This window comes from Protopterus annectens, chromosome 13.part0 (assembly GCF_019279795.1).
Source record: "Protopterus annectens isolate FY-2018-M chromosome 13.part0, PAN1.0, whole genome shotgun sequence".
Taxonomy (NCBI): Eukaryota; Metazoa; Chordata; order Ceratodontiformes; family Protopteridae; genus Protopterus; species Protopterus annectens.
In genome coordinates this window covers 1,368,522,047-1,368,535,996 of record NC_056747.1, presented here as the reverse complement: position 1 = coordinate 1,368,535,996, position 13,950 = coordinate 1,368,522,047, and the positions used below count along the sequence as shown (strand labels likewise).

The window sequence follows — 13,950 nt, the reverse complement described above, 5'->3', positions numbered from 1 at the left end:
AATAAAAGTGTCGATGGGAATGTCCCGCTTTCTCAGGCATAATACTTTGGCTCTTGTATACACTGCTGTTAAATAAAAGTGTCGATGGGAATGTCCCGCTTTCTCAGGCGTAGTACTTTGGCTCTTGTATACACTGCTGTTAAATAAAAGTGTCGATGGGAATGTCCTGCTTTCTCAGGCGTAGTACTTTGGCTCTTGTATACACTGCTGTTAAATAAAAGTGTCGATGGGAATGTCCCGCTTTCTCAGGCATAATACTTTGGCTCTTGTATACACTGCTGTTAAATAAAAGTGTCGATGGGAATGTCCCGCTTTCTCAGGCATAATACTTTGGCTCTTGTATACACTGCTGTTAAATAAAAGTGTCGATGGGAATGTCCCGCTTTCTCAGGCATAATACTTTGGCTCTTGTATACACTGCTGTTAAATAAAAGTGTCGATGGGAATGTCCCGCTTTCTCAGGCATAATACTTTGGCTCTTGTATACACTGCTGTTAAATAAAAGTGTCGATGGGAATGTCCCGCTTTCTCAGGCGTAGTACTTTGGCTCTTGTATACACTGCTGTTAAATAAAAGTGTCGATGGAAATGTCCCGCTTTCTCAGGCATAATACTTTGGCTCTTGTATACACTGCTGTTAAATAAAAGTGTCGATGGGAATGTCCCGCTTTCTCAGGTGTAGTACTTTGGCTCTTGTATACACTGCTGTTAAATAAAAGTGTCGATGGGAATGTCCCGCTTTCTCAGGCGTAGTACTTTGGCTCTTGTATACACTGCTGTTAAATAAAAGTGTCAATGGAAATGTCCCGCTTTCTCAGGCATAATACTTTGGCTCTTGTATACACTTCTGTTAAATAAAAGTGTCGATGGGAATGTCCCGCTTTCTCAGGCGTAGTACTTTGGCTCTTGTATACACTGCTGTTAAATAAAAGTGTCTATGGGAATGTCCCGCTTTCTCAGGCATAATACTTTGGCTGTTGTATACACTGCTGTTAAATAAAAGTGTCGATGGGAATGTCCCGCTTTCTCAGGCATAATACTTTGGCTCTTGTATGCACTGCTGTTAAATAAAAGTGTCGATGGGAATGTCTCACTTTCTCAGGCGTAATACTTTGGCTCTTGTATACACTGCTGTTAAATAAAAGTGTCGACTTTTTATCGTCACTCTGTGAAGGTTGGCTTGTTTGGTTAGTATTTGATTCTTTTCCCATTTTATGGAGTAACCCTGGCGTAAGCCCCTTTTTTTTCAGGGGAGACCAAGGGGTACAATGCTTAACTGTCTTTCAGAATTGTGCAGAATGCAACTTGAAAGTCAGAAAATGAAACCCAAGAAAACAGGATGAAGCTTTGTTAGCAGGATGCAGTCTTAAACCTGTGAGCTATACTGCTGGGACCCCTAGTCAGTGCTGTGACAGCATAGGCAGTCGTTTGTGCTACAGTGAACTTGTGTGCTAAACTTTTATCCCCCTTTGGATCACTTGCTATCCCATATCCCCTTCCACCACCATCATTTCGCATCCATGGCCTTGTCATCTCACTTGCCCTTCGTGGTTACCCCAGTATATGGTATTGACAGTATCGTAATGTTATATCCTCCCTTCCTCATTGTCATCAGCTGCCCCCTTATTTTCCATTTTCTGCATGGGGTTGCGATGTAGTGTCGGCTATCACTCGCCCTCTATTCAGTGCCACTTTCCTGCCTTTTTTGACACTCGTGCCTTATTGTCACAGGTCTTCTCTCACACGATCCATCCTTCTTGCTAGATGCCGTTGTTTCCTCTTGTCTTCTTCCTGTCTGTCCCAAATCTTCCTCACCAGATTGTCTTCTGCTTTTCTGCACATGTCTAAACCACCGTAGTCTGTTCTCTCTGACCTTTTCTGCAATTGAAGCTATGATGGCTTTTTCTCTTATGTCCTCATTTCTTTGTCTGTCCATCAGGGTACATCCTATCACCCATCTTGGGCACTTCATCTCCATCACCTCTAGCTTCCTCAGCTGCTCTGCTTTTACTGCCCAGGTTTCTATGTCCTACAGCAGTACTTGGTCTCGCCACTGTTTTGTGCACCCTATCAACAACTTTGGCATTCTTCTGTCATACATGATCACTAACAGTCTGTGCCAGTTGGCTGCAGCCCCTCTGATTCTAGTTTTGACCTCCTTATTCAAACTTCCTTTCTCCTCAACCACTCCTCGCAGATATTTGAAATTCTAACCTGTTACACTATTTTCCCTTCTGTCTTTCTCAGCTTCTTCTGAACTCCACCATTTGCTTCCATTACAACTGTCGTATCTGTACTCAGTATCATTAACTGTGCCTTCAGCTTTGCAGTCCATTCCCCTATCCTTTGCTGAACTTCTTGCTAGGAGACTACCTGTAATACCACATTGTGTGCGTACAGCAACTTTGTTGATCTGATGACATCCCTTTCTGGATGAAAGCAGAAATTAAAATTTTCTGCACTCTGATTTTCTGCTTTGGATTCATTCCTTGAGGGTTCAGTAGAGTTTTTGTTATAACTTTGTTGATCTGTCTTTCCCCTCTGATCTGTTTGCTAATGTAGTCCATCACCAGTATGAACAGCGGTAGGCTCAGAGCTGAACCCTGATGCACACATACTCTCATTGGGAGCCACTTTGTGAGACCAAAGACTGTCCTTACTTGAGTCATTGGGTCTTTGTACATAGCTTGCACTAATTCGATCAATGTTTCTGGGACTTGAAACCACCACAGGACTATACAGGTCAGCTTTCGTGGGACCTGGTCATAGGACTATACAGGTCAGCTTTCGTGGGACCCCTTTCTGGATGAAAGCAGAAATTAAAATTTTCTGCACTCTGATTTTCTGCTTTGGATTCATTCCTTGAGGGTTCAGTAGAGTTTTTGTTATAACTTTGTTGATCTGTCTTTCCCCTCTGATCTGTTTGCTAATGTAGTCCATCACCAGTATGAACAGCGGTAGGCTCAGAGCTGAACCCTGATGCACACATACTCTCATTGGGAGCCACTTTGTGAGACCAAAGACTGTCCTTACTTGAGTCATTGGGTCTTTGTACATAGCTTGCACTAATTCGATCAATGTTTCTGGGACTTGAAACCACCACAGGACTATACAGGTCAGCTTTCGTGGGACCTGGTCATAGGACTATACAGGTCAGCTTTTGTGGGACCTGGTCATAGGACTATACAGGTCAGCTTTTGTGGGACCTGGTCATAGGACTATACAGGTCAGCTTTCGTGGGACCTGGTCATAGGACTATACAGGTCAGCTTTCGTGGGACCTGGTCATAGGACTATACAGGTCAGCTTTCGTGGGACCTGGTCATAGGACTGTACAGGTCAGCTTTTGTTGGACCTGGTCATAGGACTATACAGGTCAGCTTTCGTGGGACCTGGTCATAGGACTATACAGGTCAGCTTTCGTGGGACCTGGTCATAGGACTATACAGGTCAGCTTTCATGGGACCTGGTCATAGGACTATACAGGTCAGCTTTCGTGGGACCTGGTCATAGGACTATACAGGTCAGCTTTCGTGGGACCTGGTCATAGGACTGTACAGGTCAGCTTTTGTTGGACCTGGTCATAGGACTATACAGGTCAGCTTTCATGGGACCTGGTCATAAGACTATACAGGTCAGCTTTCGTGGGACCTGGTCATAGGACTATACAGGTCAGCTTTCGTGGGACCTGGTCATAGGAATGCCCAGTTAGACTCTCCTCATCTATAGCTTCTCCTCAACTATCTGTCTCACTGCAACCATTGGATTCAGATAAGGATACAGCACAACTGATCCGAACTGCTCATCTCCCATCTTAAGTTCTACTACACTGAGTATTCGTTTTAGTCACCCTTTTCAGAACCTTCTTGAATGTGACAGGAGTTTGATATCTCTGTACTGCCCACAGTTGTGGATCTCCCCTTTGTTTTTGAACACTGGCACCAGTATGCTTATTCTCCAGTCATTTGGGATATGCCTTTCTGTCCACACTGCTTATGTGTACCTCAGGAGCAATTCTCCGCTGTCTCACCCAGCATCTTTATCATATCTGCTGTGACCTCATCTTAGCCTGCTGCTTTCCCTGACTTCATTTTTCGTAGTGCTGTTCTTGCTTCTTCTGTGGTGGGCTCCTTGTCTTTTTTCATTGTAAGCTGTGTCTGGGGTAGTGCAGCTTCTGTGGGATTATCTTAATTCAGAAGCTGCTGAAAGTACTTCTTCCATCTGCCTTTCATAGGTTCATAAATTAGTACTAGGCTAACTGCCCTCGTGGGCCATTTTAAGCCTAGCCAATTACCTCATGTGAGAATCCAACCCTGCACCTTGTGTCTGTATTAACTGTTATGCCAACCTCCCACCCACCCACTGAGGTCCTGAGGACCGATGAGCAGGTTGTTGCTGTTATTCTGCAACTTTATATCCTTCCCTGCCGTATATGAAACCTGAAGCACTTCAATTTACATTTCATTCTTGCAGCTTCCCTGATATACAGTCCTTCTTACCACCCTGACCTCAGTGTGTGTGCTTGAATATTGTTCCCGAGTGGATGCATAAGGATGTTTCACTTTAGTGTTGGTCACTGTATCTTTTCTGATTTCACTTGTGCAGGAAGGTAGCATTTTTTAATACTGTTCCACTGGTATTTACAGTTTCTTGAACTATCTGGGATCAGGCAGAATAAACAGGAAAAGGTGGAGTGTGATATCGAATTATGAGTTCAGAAGTACATCATGGTACATGGATCTCCGTCATCATCACCATGGGTTACTGAAAACAGGCTAGTTACATGTGTCAGGGTGCCAGTGAGAGACAGGTTAAGACACTAGTTGTGTTAAAACAAACAAAAAAAAAAAAACGCACCTGCACGATAGCACGAGACTGAAATGTATCCATTTCTATATGTTAAATTTCACAGAACTTACTGGATAATGTAGCCATTTAAATATGTTACATTTTGCAGAACCTGCTGGATAATGTATCCATTTATATATGTCACATTTCACAGAACCTGCTGGATAATGTATCCATTTAAATATGTTACATTTCACAGAACCTGCTGGATAATGTATCCATTTATATATGTCACATTTCACAGAACCTGCTGGATAATGTATCCATTTAAATATGTTACATTTCACAGAACCTGCTGGATAATGTATCCATTTATATATGTCACATTTCACAGAACCTACTGGATAATGTATCCATTTATATATGTTGCATTTCACAGAACCTGCTGGATAATGCATCTTTAGTTACTTGGACAGCATTCATTTTGGAGTACCACATGTTTTACTTGTGTAAAAAAAAAAATAGCACAACAGAATTGTTCTTCACAGCTGTTTTGAAGAAAGGGAAAGTGGTGTCCCTGACCTGTTGTGGCTGCCCATCATACTGTCATCTGCTAGTTGTCCAGTACTTCCCATGTCGACGTAGGTTCTTACAAAATGTTTAGCACTCGTTATCTAGGTTCATTGTCAAGACATGCCCATTGGTTCACATTGTAGTGCAGAACAAAGGCAAATACTGCAGGTCAGGATGTAGTAAATCAGCAGCAGCCCTCGTCTCCCCATTTTCTGCCGAACGGCTAGGTCATAATGCAGGTGTCAGAAAGTACCTAAGGATTCCTCTTATCCTGAGCTTGTAGTTCTGCTTGGTGTGGGAGAGGCATGGATTGCCACCAAGATACTGGACTTTGTGACAAGGGAGGTTTCCAAAAGTAGGATGTCTTAACATGTTGATGTGAGTAGTTTGACATACCTAGATCTAGGTTTCACTGCATTTGTCTGCCAAGCATTTTGTGCTGAGTTTGTGGTGCCCACTAGCCTGCAGATGTAACTGTGCTATTTGTCTAGATAAATTTAGCTTCCCAGATAGAAACTGTTCCCGTAGTGGAACATTTCTTGTCTCCTTTTTCTGAAGAAATCCGAAAGAACTGTGCACCACCTGTCAGAAGTCCTTTCCTTTCAGGGTGCCTTTCTTCCTTTTCCCCTTCAGAACAGGCTCACCTTCTCTGGAGGCTTCTAATCTGTGTGAAGCAGAGTTCCTCCCTACCCCAATTCAAGTATAACTTAGCCAATTGGACAGGGAGCAGGAATTCATCCCTGGTTTGGCACCCATGTTTTTGATGGACACAGCCTGGAAATGCTTCATCTCCCAAGTCCCTGCTTGTAAATGTTTCACTCCCCCAAGTCCCTGCTTACACTTATCAGGGGTACCAGACCTTATTAGAGATTTGGGATGCATGACTAGGCTTAAAAAGACCCCAGTGGACATTGGTGGGGTGGAAGACGTGATATTCATTGCATCTGTTTGGCTCAGGCCTTGCTACTTTATGTGTAGATGTCATTGTCCATGATTCTGAGATCCTCATCAGTTCAAAGATTGTAGTAGTAACGCATTTTTGTCTTATTGTTGGAGATCCGTGCGCCTGGTTTCTCATTTAAGGGCGTCCTGCAAGTCAGGTTTTTCAAATCAAATGGCACATGTTTTGGAGTTGGTCTGGAAATTCTTCTAAGTGTATGTCATGGTACGTAGAAGATTGTTTTGCTGCAGGGTAAGTGGGTCACTAATGGAGTATTTTAGGGTGCTTGTTCATGAAATATTATTTTGTTCATTATGTGAACTGGGTCTCTGTTTCCTATTTTTTTAACTTTACATTTATTTCATCTCATTCTTCCATTGTTTATGTGGTTTTACACTCTCTCCAGCAACATCTGATTAAAATTAGTCTGAAGCTTTTTTTTTTTTTTTAATCATCTTTCTTACAGAGCTGTACTGTATTCTTGTGATGTTACTGTCCTTCAGAAACCTGTGTACTCCTTTTATGTGTCTCACTTTGGTCCGGGAGATTGAACTGAATTTTTTGAAGCTCTCTCTTCCTGTTATTGACACTGCCAGCAGTCCCAGGCTGTACGTTGTGCCAGCAGTCCCAGGCTGTACGTTGTGCCAGCAGTCCCAGGCTGTACGTTGTGCCAGCAGTCCCAGGCTGTACGTTGTGCCAGCAGTCCCAGGCTGTACGTTGTGCCAGCAGTCCCAGGCTGTACGTTGTGCCAGCAGGCCCAGGCTGTACGTTGTGCCAGCAGGCCCAGGCTGTACGTTGTGCCAGCAGGCCCAGGCTGTACGTTGTGCCAGCAGGCCCAGGCTGTACGTTGTGCCAGCAGGCCCAGGCTGTACGTTGTGCCAGCAGGCCCAGGCTGTACGTTGTGCCAGCAGGCCCAGGCTGTACGTTGTGCCAGCAGGCCCAGGCTGTACGTTGTGCCAGCAGGCCCAGGCTGTACGTTGTGCCAGCAGGCCCAGGCTGTACGTTGTGCCAGCAGGCCCAGGCTGTACGTTGTGCCAGCAGGCCCAGGCTGTACGTTGTGCCAGCAGGCCCAGGCTGTATGTTGTAGAGAGTGCCAGCTAATTTTTGGATAGTCCTGTGGCTGAATCATCTCACTAACAACTAATTTTTGTCACAAGGCAGTGTTGTAGCTCTCTTCCTTTCGCTCTCTGGGACCAGTGTCATAGCTCTCCTCCTTTCGCTCTCTGGGACCAGTGTCGTAGCTCTCCTCCTTTCGCTCTCTGGGACCAGTGTCGTAGCTCTCCTCCTTTTGCTCGCTGGGACCAGTGTCGTAGCTCTCCTCCTTTTGCTCGCTGGGACCAGTGTCGTAGCTCTCCTCCTTTCGCTCTCCGGGACCAGTGTCGTAGCTCTCCTCCTTTCGCTCTCCGGGACCAGTGTCGTAGCTCTCTTCCTTTCGCTCTCTGGGACCAGTGTCGTAGCTCTCTTCCTTTCGCTCTCTGGGACCAGTGTCGTAGCTCTCTTCCTTTCGCTCTCTGGGACCAGTGTCGTAGCTCTCTTCCTTTCGCTCTCTGGGACCAGTGTCGTAGCTCTCTTCCTTTCGCTCTCTGGGACCAGTGTCGTAGCTCTCTTCCGTTCGCTCTCTGGCACCAGTGTCGTAGCTCTCTTCCGTTCGCTCTCCGGGACCAGTGTCGTAGCTCTCCTCCTTTCGCTCTCCGGGACCAGTGTCGTAGCTCTCCTCCTTTCGCTCTCCGGGACCAGTGTCGTAGCTCTCCTCCTTTCGCTCTCTGGGACCAGTGTCGTAGCTCTCCTCCTTTCGCTCTCGGGACCAGTGTCGTAGCTCTCCTCCTTTCGCTCTCCGGGACCAGTGTCGTAGCTCTCCTCCTTTCGCTCTCTGGGACCAGTGTCGTAGCTCTCCTCCTTTCGCTCTCCGGGACCAGTGTCGTAGCTCTCCTCCTTTCGCTCTCCGGGACCAGTGTCGTAGCTCTCCTCCTTTCGCTCTCTGGGACCAGTGTCGTAGCTCTCCTCCTTTCGCTCTCCGGGACCAGTGTCGTAGCTCTCCTCCTTTCGCTCTCCGGGACCAGTGTCGTAGCTCTCCTCCTTCGCTCTCTGGGACCAGTGTCGTAGCTCTCCTCCTTTCGCTCTCCGGGACCAGTGTCGTAGCTCTCCTCCTTTCGCTCTCCGGGACCAGTGTCGTAGCTCTCCTCCTTTCGCTCTCCGGGACCAGTGTCGTAGCTCTCCTCCTTTCGCTCTCCGGGACCAGTGTCGTAGCTCTCCTCCTTTCGCTCTCCGGGACCAGTGTCGTAGCTCTCCTCCTTTCGCTCTCTGGGACCAGTGTCGTATGCTCTCTTCCTTTCGCTCTCTGGGACCAGTGTCATAGCTCTCCTCCTTTCGCTCTCTGGGACCAGTGTCGTAGCTCTCCTCCTTTCGCTCTCTGGGACCAGTGTCGTAGCTCTCCTCCTTTCGCTCTCCGGGACCAGTGTCGTAGCTCTCCTCCTTTCGCTCTCCGGGACCAGTGTCGTAGCTCTCCTCCTTCGCTCTCCGGGACCAGTGTCGTAGCTCTCCTCCTTTCGCTCTCCGGGACCAGTGTCGTAGCTCTCCTCCTTTCGCTCTCCGGGACCAGTGTCGTAGCTCTCCTCCTTTCGCTCTCCGGGACCAGTGTCGTAGCTCTCCTCCTTTCGCTCTCCGGGACCAGTGTCGTAGCTCTCCTCCTTTCGCTCTCCGGGACCAGTGTCGTAGCTCTCCTCCTTTAAGCTCTCCGGGACCAGTGTCGTAGCTCTCCTCCTTTCGCTCTCTGGGACCAGTGTCGTAGCTCTCCTCCTTTCGCTCTCCGGGACCAGTGTCGTAGCTCTCCTCCTTTCGCTCTCTGGGACCAGTGTCGTAGCTCTCCTCCTTTCGCTCTCCGGGACCAGTGTCGTAGCTCTCCTCCTTTCGCTCTCTGGGACCAGTGTCGTAGCTCTCCTCCTTTCGCTCTCGGGACCAGTGTCGTAGCTCTCCTCCTTTCGCTCTGGGACCAGTGTCGTAGCTCTCCTCCTTTCGCTCTCCGGGACCAGTGTCGTAGCTCTCCTCCTTTCGCTCTGGGACCAGTGTCGTAGCTCTCCTCCTTTCGCTCTCTGGGACCAGTGTCGTAGCTCTCTTCCTTTCGCTGTCTGGGGCCAGTGTCGTAGCTCTCTTCCTTTCGCTCTCTGGGACCAGTGTCGTAGCTCTCTGGGACCAGTGTCGTAGCTCTCTTCCTTTCGCTGTCTGGGACCAGTGTCGTAGCTCTCTTCCTTTCGCTGTCTGGGACCAGTGTCGTAGCTCTCTTCCTTTCGCTCTCTGGGACCAGTGTCGTAGCTCTCCTCCTTTCGCTCTCTGGGACCAGTGTCGTAGCTCTCCTCCTTTCGCTCTCCGGGACCAGTGTCGTAACTCTCCTCCTTCGCTCTCTGGGACCAGTGTCGTAGCTCTCCTCCTTTCGCTCTCCGGGACCAGTGTCGTAGCTCTCCTCCTTTCGCTCTCCGGGACCAGTGTCGTAGCTCTCCTCCTTCGCTCTCGGGACCAGTGTCGTAGCTCTCCTCCTTTCGCTCTCTGGGACCAGTGTCGTAGCTCTCTTCCGTTCGCTCTCTGGGACCAGTGTCGTAGCTCTCTTCCGTTCGCTCTCTGGGACCAGTGTCGTAGCTCTCTTCCGTTCGCTCTCTGGGACCAGTGTCGTAGCTCTCTTCCTTTCGCTGTCTGGGACCAGTGTCGTAGCTCTCTTCCTTTCGCTGTCTGGGACCAGTGTCGTAGCTCTCTTCCTTTCGCTGTCTGGGACCAGTGTCGTAGCTCTCTTCCTTTCGCTGTCTGGGACCAGTGTCGTAGCTCTCTTCCTTCGCTCTCCGGGACCAGTGTCGTAGCTCTCCTCCTTTCGCTCTCCGGGACCAGTGTCGTAGCTCTCCTCCTTTCGCTCTCTGGGACCAGTGTCGTAGCTCTCAACCTTTCGCTCTCTGGGACCAGTGTCGTAGCTCTCTTCCTTTCGCTCTCTGGGACCAGTGTCGTAGCTCTCTTCCTTTCGCTCTCTGGGACCAGTGTCGTAGCTCTCTTCCTTTCGCTCTCTGGGACCAGTGTCGTAGCTCTCTTCCTTTCGCTCTCTGGGACCAGTGTCGTAGCTCTCCTCCTTTCGCTCTCGGGACCAGTGTCGTAGCTCTCCTCCTTTCGCTCTCTGGGACCAGTGTCGTAGCTCTCCTCCTTTCGCTCTCGGGACCAGTGTCGTAGCTCTCCTCCTTTCGCTCTCTGGGACCAGTGTCGTAGCTCTCCTCCTTTCGCTCTCGGGACCAGTGTCGTAGCTCTCCTCCTTTCGCTCTCCGGGACCAGTGTCGTAGCTCTCCTCCTTTCGCTCTCTGGGACCAGTGTCGTAGCTCTCCTCCTTTCGCTCTCGGGACCAGTGTCGTAGCTCTCCTCCTTTCGCTCTCCGGGACCAGTGTCGTAGCTCTCCTCCTTTCGCTCTCTGGGACCAGTGTCGTAGCTCTCCTCCTTTCGCTCTCCGGGACCAGTGTCGTAGCTCCTCCTTTCGCTCTCCGGGACCAGTGTCGTAGCTCTCCTCCTTTCGCTCTCCGGGACCAGTGTCGTAGCTCTCCTCCTTTCGCTCTCCGGGACCAGTGTCGTAGCTCTCTTCCTTTCGCTCTCTGGGACCAGTGTCGTAGCTCTCTTCCTTTCGCTCTCTGGGACCAGTGTCGTAGCTCTCTTCCTTTCGCTCTCTGGGACCAGTGTCGTAGCTCTCTTCCTTTCGCTCTCTGGGATGGCACTACATGTGAGACAGGCAGAGAGGGTAAAAAGTGGTAAAGAATTTTTGTGTAATCATCTCTGTTTGTGCTGTGGTAAATAAGTTACTCATCTTCTCTTAAAGCATAGAACGTCTGACAGTTTCCCAGAACTGTATTAGTATCTGTGTCTGGTCCAATTACCATGTTTTTATTTCACTAGTATGTAGGTAGTTCACTAGTTAGATGGCCATGGTGTTGTCACATATCATTAGACTAGCTGGCTTCTGGGCACAATATTAAAGTTCTCCTGCAACAGTAACCAAATTCTACAACATGGGTGCAGGTATCCATGGGTAGAGCAGACTTTAAGTATTGTAGCTCTCCATGGAATCATCTATGGAATCCATAATCCACAGAGCTAGTGGACCTTTTATTGATAAGCCTAGATTGTTAGAGTGGTGGGTTGTATCTGAAACAACAGTTTGAAACTTTGTTCTGTGGTCTCACCAAAGTAACAGGTTTCTAAAAACATATGCACAAATGAATTGCAAACATACAGATTGCATCTGTATATGTCCTTCCATTTCACTGTTGCTGTATTCATTACATTAAAAATCCCCTGCCAAGGGCAGCCTGATGTGCAGCCTGTATACCAAAGCTTTTAGGTTACTTTAAGGTAAGGTGCAAGTCACACACATGCTGCTTTCATAGTGTAGGGTATAAAGGTAACATCTAGATGTACGATCATTAGAACGTCTTTGTCACCAGTCTAAACCACCAATCTAAACACCATTGTTTGAGCGTCAGTCTGAATGCATATTCCATTGCTGGTTCACCAAGCCGGTGCAAATAAGTGCCCCATTGGAGTTCTGTATTTTTTACTTATCCTTTTTTATTATTGCTGGTGGGGTTTCATGTCATCTAAGAAGGGTAAATGCTAGTGTGGGAGACAGATTCCCCATAAAGACCACAACGATCAGTGTCTTTTGCTTAGGTGCCTGTCATGACCATACATCCTGTTCCATTTGTCAGGCTTTTGTACCTAAACCCCTTTGTAGTAGACTAGCTTCTTTAGTGCTGTATTTTGAAAGTCAGAGTCTTAAGCTTCTTGCAAAAGACATGATGAATAGTACTTCCTGCTCCGAGAGACAGCTGTCAGCGAAGAAGGTGGCTAAGAAGCCTAGACTGAAATCTTCTGCTGTTCAGCCTCCACCAGATGTCTCTCCCGAGTTGAGTGAATGTCCGGAGGTTCGCCTGTCTTTGTTGTTGGATTCCTCTGCCATGACTGGGTTGGAGACCAGCAGGGATCCGACTTTAAGCACATCTGAAGAGGCATTGCAAACATCTGTTTTTGGATGTTCAAGGGGAGCCATGGCTGATTTATCTCTGAGGGGCTTAGTGGTGTTTTCATATTTTAGTCAGAGAAGAAGTTTCTACTACAATCATTGAATGCCATCCTGTGTCAGAGCCTTCCAAATTGTATAAGGCAGACATCCCATAATAAAAAAACTAAAGACTAAACATTTTTCCTGCTCCTAAGGATCCAGAGAATGAATGGCAGGCCTTCACTCCGAGTTGTTTAGTGTTTTGATGGCATTGAAACCTCGTCAGGGAGTTTGTTTCAGCCTCCCTTGGCCCTCTATTCCTCTAAAAAGACGCAGGGAACAGGACTGCTCTGAGGAGAAGTTGGATTCAGAGGAGAATCCCTTGCCTACTCTTCTCAGATTCATTCTCCTCTGGATTATGGATCAGAGGAAGAGGATTCTACCAGTCCTGATACTCCCTTTGAAGATATTTCTTTTGGAGGCACAGTTTCCAAGATGATGGGAGTTCTATAAATGGAATTGTTCTCAGGTCTGTGAGGTACATAAAAGAAATTATGACTTGCTGCAGATAGACTCTCCTAAACCTTCTGCTGTTGTTCCTGTTCTGGCTGCCCTGTTGGATGCATTTCCAATGCTTCTAAGGCTCCAGACTCTGTCCCCTGCTTCCAAGAAACCTGATGGCTTCTATAGAGTGCCTGAGGACTGTAAACTTTTGTACAAGTGTCTTTCTGCTGACCCCTCGGTAGTGTCTGTAGCTTCTAACCAGCCCTGTCAGTTGCTTCCTTTTCCCAAGTTACTGCCCTCTGATAAAAATAGCAGGACTGTGGAAAGGCTAGGCAAGAAGGTTTATGCCTCTGCTACCTTGGCTTTTAGAGCGGTTAATTATTAAACCCATATGTCCAGGTACTTGTTAGCTGTCCTATCCCAGGCTTGTCAGGTTATTTCTGATCTTCCGGACTCTGCTTTTTTCCTGTTAGGGACTTCCTCACAGATGGCTCGTCATTCCATCAAGTCTAGTTCTGATGCAGCAGATGCTTCCTGTAGGGCTGCTGCTTTTGGGTAGCTGATGAGGAGCTTTTCTTGGCTTCAGCTTCAACCTTTGCCTGATGATATTAGGGCTAAGTTGATGGATGTTCTTCGTGTTTCACTGTTGCAGTCATTACATTTGGGTAATCTGCTGGCAGGTTGCCCTCAGTCGGCCTGATTAACAAAGTCTTGGGTCCTGCGTCGGTTGCTGTCCCTTCTTCCATGATGTCAGGTCATCAGGGGTATAAAACATGCAGCCGACGCCATTACATCAGTCTTTCTTGCTGTGTGGTGCCCGAAGCAGAAGCAGTTCGCAAGTGCCGGTCGGCCAACTCCTGAAATTTTCGTTTGAGTTTCAGAACTGAAGTCTTTAACTTAAAGCCAAGTACCCCATTGGGGAAACTTTTTCTTGCTCCTTACCAATGCCAGTAAAAGTTAATAATTGCATTACTTGTGGAAAGCAAATACCTCATAAAGATTTTCATTCATACTGTATTCCTTGCCTAGGCCCTGACCACGACATACCTTGCTGTCGGTTTTGTGCTTTATTAAATCAGCTCACTGTCCGTCGTCAGTACATTTTTGCCTCTAAATATTTTGGTTCTCGGC

General features: G+C 47.7%; 1 protein-coding gene across 1 annotated transcript in view; it reads left to right on the top strand.

Moving 5' to 3' along the window:
• Positions 1-13,950, top strand: part of SNF8 (SNF8 subunit of ESCRT-II) — a 362,588-nt gene that overhangs the window by 172,443 nt on the left and 176,195 nt on the right. The gene's annotated exons all lie outside the window — the stretch shown is intronic.